This window comes from Poecilia formosa, unplaced genomic scaffold (genome assembly GCF_000485575.1).
Source record: "Poecilia formosa unplaced genomic scaffold, Poecilia_formosa-5.1.2 Scaffold58, whole genome shotgun sequence".
NCBI classification, from domain to species: Eukaryota; Metazoa; Chordata; class Actinopteri; order Cyprinodontiformes; family Poeciliidae; genus Poecilia; species Poecilia formosa.
In genome coordinates this window covers 863,449-869,747 of record NW_006799997.1, presented here as the reverse complement: position 1 = coordinate 869,747, position 6,299 = coordinate 863,449, and positions in this window count along the sequence as shown.

Below are 6,299 nucleotides of genomic sequence, written 5' to 3'. Positions count from 1 at the left end.
AAAATCAATTTCATGTTGAGGTTAGACCCTACAGAGGCTCATCAGTATTTTATATGTTCTTTAAATGTATTATCTTATTATCTTATAAGGTCTTATTGTTCCGACACTAAAACAGCTTTAAATACATTTTTAATGTGTGCAGTATCTTCATTTATACAAAAATGATACAGTTCTTCGGCTTGACTTGTTTTCAGATGAACGAAGTTGTTGCAGACATTAAAATGAGCAGTTTGTAGTATTCAGCGATTATTTTACATGCAAAGAGACACATTTGCTTCATATCTAAAGTTTTGCACTCTTCCCAGTCTTCATCCGTTATACGCTAATACTTCCTACCAATGTTTCAGGAGCTTATTTCTGATTGGTCAGTAGAGATTTGAGTCATGACTCGTGACCAATGAGTGATTAATTTGGTTTTTCAAATCAATAAGAAACATAATCAACTCTATTGAGCCCCGTCATTTGCATCTCAAAAGGACCGAAATGTGTCCCGTGTTGATTTAATACAGACTTGATCTTTCAACTTTAAAAAAATCTGAGACGATTAGACGCAAATATGTACAACCACAAGTATTTGGCTGAAATGCAAATGCTGAAATGAAATAAACAAAAATACCTTTCAACGAGCCTCTGCTGTTATTCTGGATCAGATATTTGAGCAAAAAAAAAAAAAAAAAAAAAACACTCCCTAAAGCATGATGCTGCCATCAGTGTGGGAATTATGTTTTATTGTATAAATGACATCTTTAGACAAATATTGCTTAGTAATAATCATCACATTCAGCCACATCAGAAGCACAATGCACCTTTTTTTAAAGGTTCCTCAAGCACTCTTGCTGCCCTAATTTTATTTTCATTTTGTTTTCAGGTGATCACACTGTCTACAAGCTGTAGTCACTGATGTTTACAAGCTTTCAGCTTTTTGATTTGATCTTTTTTTTTTTAACTGATTATTCTTTTATTCACTACGCTTGTTTGCAGTTCACCTACGGAGGTTTTATTAAGGTATATAAATAAAATATACTTGGTGAAAGTTGTTTCTTAAAGCGAACAATTATTCTTAACATTCGAAATTCTGTGCTACTCTATGGGGTATCAAAGGTGTCGAGATTTAATAAAGTAAAACAGTAAGTGCTTAAAGAAAATACAGAATTTATGAAATTAGTATTTGAAGAAGGGTTAAAGTTCTGTTAAATTATTTAATTTCATTTTTTAAAAATAATAATACTGTTAGTCCCACCCACAAGTGTAATTTCAAAATGTGTTGCAGCACCTCATTTGGAAATGTTATTAATTTATTAAGGAATTTTATTGTTTATTTTTTAAGTAAATGATTTGTAACAACTGTTTATGAATTGACCAAGTAATGTTTAATTATTTATATTTTTAGCGAATTGTGGCATGTTTGGACCTCCATACAAACATTTAAAAATTATAGAATAAACGTGAAGTTTTACTTTATTTTATTTTTTCCATTTTCTTTTCATGCTTCTGTTGGAGAACATTATTTCTACATGCTGGCTGATGCTCTTCAACGTTTTTCAGGTGTAAATGTTTTATGCTGTGATGAATGTATGCCATGTGCCTTCACTATGATTTTATTGTCTCTCAAAGCGCACAAAGTCTATAAATTGTTTGTATTTAAACATTTGTTACATAAATGACATTTATAAAACGTATTGTACTTTGAATTTTCTGTGTCTGATATTTTACCTGCTAATTTTAAGGATATTTTAAGAATTAAAAGGATAATTTTAAAAAGTGTCTCAATTCAAGAATAAAAATAAGTATTTTATATGTGGAAATAACATAAAATTGCACACAGGAGTTCATTTTATATCTTCAACACCTTAGAAAACCATGATCCAATAATACCTAATTGAGAAAATTCAGTTAAAGATGAGGGGGGGGTTTGCTTTAAATTTGCACTTAACTTTATAAATCACGCAATATGTATTCATTTATGTCATCATGGGACATTTTTGCAACAAGTCGGAACATTTTGGTTATAAAAATTTTCCACCACAGATCAAATCCTTTTGACTTTTTAACCACATTTTTAAGTTTTGTCATACGGTTTTTTTATGGAAATTGATTTAAAGTCTTTGTACAAACCTCATTGTGAGTGATAAACGAAGACATTATGCAGAACAAATATTAGTAACCAATGTGTGTTCGGTCAAACTTATAACATAAAAAAATATATGTAAAAATGCTCTGAAGGCACTTCTTTTTGAAAAAGGGGATCTGGTTTCTATCCACTAAAACAGCGAGGTGAAATAGGTGAAACATAAATAAAACACCTGCCTTAACGGCGTCCGGCTCCTGGTGGTGCTTCGTACCGTTTTTGTGAACATCGGTGAAGGCTGGTGTCATGATATCGACAAAAAGGAATCAGCCTGAGAAGGAAAAAAACAGATACTGGATAACAACACTTGTTTTAAATGATTTAAAATTTAACTCCAAAGGTAAACATTGCAAAAAAAATATAATAATAATTTGAAGTGGACACTACTGTCATTTCATTGACTATTCAATCAATTGACAGCACTAGTTTAAATATAGTATCAGAAAAAGTCTTTAGCATCAGCAAAATAAATCCCAATCTTTGGTTATTTTATTAGCTCAATATGGCGTCAAGTTGCACCAAGTCAAAACATCTTTTTCTAGACCCGGTCCTCACAGGCAGAGAAGCACACTCACACATTAACCTTCGTTTCATTGGCTGGCTGAAAAACATCCTTTTCTCCAGGAAAAGGTCACACTGAGGTTTGAGTGACAGCTTTACGTCCACTGCTCGTGCTACAATCTGCGGCGGAGACGTCTTCCTGGGAAAAGGCTGGGAGCGCCGGGAAGCAATTAGCGAGCATGAATAACGGGGCAAATCTGCCTGCCATACAACCGCTAACGTGCCTCGGTTTCCCCTGGAGGATTCCCCTCATGGCTATAGCGGGGCTTCTGCTAGCTCACGAATAAAACAATGCAGGGAGGAGGGGAGGCCGGAAAGATTGTTCACTCATATCTTCTTTAGTATGGAAGGAATTCCAGATGCTAATTGTCATCCATTATTTTGTTGGGAAAATATCATGAATGCGCAATCCACAGAGCGAAGGCATGGTGGTGGCAGCATTATGAGGAGGGAATGCATGACATGGTTTTAAAAAATGTTATTTTTTTTAGCAAATAAAAATAATATTTTTTTAGTTAGATAATTTCTCATGCCAGTTGGTTACACTCGATTTTAATTGAGTATCGGAGTAACCCTGGCTAAATGGGGGGGGGGAAATGGTACATTTTCATGCTTAAAGCTATAAGGGAAGTATTTTCTGCTTGCCGTTTTTTCAGTGTTCAGTTTAATCTCACGACTTTTTCAAACCAATGTTTCTCCAAGGACCACGAACTCGAGAGCCTTTCTGTAATAAGAAAGGCAGAAGTGGGAGTTAATAACCATTCTGATGGTTTTCACAAACAAGTTGTCCGTAAATAATGCCAGGCTTTAATTAGAAGTGTGAATACAAGTGCCGAGACCAGACAGACAGACAGACAGACAGATAGGAAGCTCTCCATCCTTCAGCCAATAATTATGGTAAATAAGATGATAATTAACTGACAGCTCTTATCGACCTCGTTACCAAGCAAAGAAGCGTTCAAATATTGATCTGAGAGCGGACCGGTCTCGCGGGTTTTCTCAGTGTTTCGTGTTAGTTTCTTGTTCGCCTGATTAAACGTCACTAAATCGGATTGTATTTGAAGTCTTTAAGAATTTGACAGTCACACAGCAGTGTGACAGCAGGTATTTTCTTGGACTAAAACTGAAAAGAAATTTCAGTTCTCTAGGTGGGAATAATGGTTCAGCCCTTTCCGGAACACTCTGGAACCTCGTCGCGGTGGAACAAAATGGCATTCTGCCAGGTGTCCTGACATTTACCTGGGTCATTCATGGCCTTTGTGCCCGTCAGCGGCCACACAGGAAGCTCTTTTAGGTGGAGTTCTGTGGACACCTGTCAATCAACCTCGGAGCGCAACACTCATACTCGAAGAAAAAAAGAAAAGTGCAGGGGACGGACAAGGATTATTTATTAAAAAAAAAAAGAACCCACCAAATTATTTTTAATTTTAGTTTATCTGAGTTTAACGGATAGTGGAGATAGCGACTCCACCATCTGGTTTATCATTCCGCAAAATGTCGCTGGTTTGGCAAGACGTGATACAGAATACGCAGGAAAAATATGTCCGTCTTTGGAAAGTTTAGGTTGATTTAGCCAGAAAAAAGCAGCATATCATAACCAATATACGGCAGGTATATTTTTGGTGCACAAAAGTATTATGACACTACATAATACGTATTATGAAAATTTTACCTTTTTGAGCTTTACATCAATGTTATGTTATTTACTCATCAAAAGCATACCTGGAGTGTCGTCTGGATTCTTTCGTGCATTTTTGAGAAATCCTTTATCACCCGTGGCAACCATTCAGCACTACATGACACCTCCGGGAACTTAGCGCCATCTTGAGACAGCAATTAGCAAACATCTGGTGGAGCTTCCGTCGTCATTTCAGTGCAACGCTCGTAAAAAGTTGTCACAGGATTAAAAGAGGAGCCATGTTGTGATGACTTCCTGAAGGCGGAGTTTCAGAAAGAGCAGGAGTTTCTTATAGAGACAGAGACCCAATTTCAAGACGTCGAATTATAAAGTCAAATTTCTTTAAAGTCATATTTGACAACTGAATGTAAGTTACTTGATTGTGTTATAAAATAATAAAACACATAATACCACCCCTTTAAAGAAATTGATTTTCAAAGCTCTCTGTCCATTTCCGGATATATGAGGATATTTAAAGGATGCTTAAAAGTTTTGAGGTCCAAAAATACTGGTGGGTCAATAATTTAAGAGGGCTTCCTTGAAGGTTTAGAAGCTTACAAATAGGGTTTACAGGTTGACTTTGTAAGGAATATGTTGAATTTTACAAAGCTATATTTGCTGACAAATACCAATATATCTAAAATTTTCAGAACATTTGCATGTTGTGGATGTTGGGATGAGTTGAAAATTAAATTATTTGGACACCAAAATGGAGAACAGAGAGTGTAACATTATAGGAAAAGTACGGAGGGGTCTGTGTCGTGGTTTGAGGTGTACTCTGCTGCAGCAGGACATGCCTGGATCCTGAAATGTAACGACCTAAAACACACCGTAAGTCCAAGGTTTGGTGAAAAAAATGGAGAACTTCCTGTAGTCCTGTGACTACAGGAAGCAGCTATTAGACGATAGGGTGTCCTAACTTCCTGTGATAAATGAGTTCTTAGTCAAGAGTAGAATATTTAATAAGCTATCCTAATTGTTTCCTGACTACAAATCAAATTCCAAATTTTAAGACTTTGTAGGAACCAGAATGGTGTGAATTATGGTGCCTGGAACACAGAACCAGTAAAGTCGGAGCTTAATGACGACTTTAAATGTCAACGTGAAGGGTTCTGCAACAGACAGCAGATTAAAACCTCATTAACTCCCAGCCAATCCTCAGTACCTGCAAGAAGAAGCACTCAGACGACAGAAGAGGATTTATCCTCGGTCAAAAGCACTTCCCTTCTTCTTTTTCTTTGTATTTTCTACCAGAACTTGTCCTTAAACCACCTCTGAGCCCAGAGCAGGCCGTGATATTTCCCTCTGATCTTTACCTCACACCTCGCAGAGGATTCCACCACTCCTCCATCTTTTGTTTGGCAGCAAAAAAAATAAAAAATTCCCTCAGAAGGTCGGGGAGCGCTCCAGGTGAAGCTTCTTCCTGTGCACTCTGACCTCTACGATGCAAACAGGGTGAATGGTGACATTTCCTCGCATTTCAATGAACCACAAATAATCCCACAGCTCATCTTCGCTTCAGGACACCCGCAGCGCTTTACCTGAAAGGTGTAAATGTTTTATACTTTTAGCTTATAATGATACAAAATCACAATAATCCAGAATTAGACAAAAAATCGTGATGTTTTTAAAGCTTTCCCCACAGATTCAGTCCAAAAAACATGGTGTAGAACGAACCCGGTATTTGGGGCTCAGTCGCCCTCTGCTGGCTAAACGCAACACCGACAGTTTTTTTTTTTTATCTGATTTTTCAGTGAATTTACGCGACAACGTATATAAAAAGCAATTTCCACCAAAAGAATTCTGCAATTTTCTATAAAACAAACAAACAAACAAACAAAAAAAAAAACAAGAACATTTCTGGGCTTGAAAAGTCAAACATTTGCTAGAAAAAAAATTTCAGAAAATTTGAGATAAGTCTTAGAACATTTC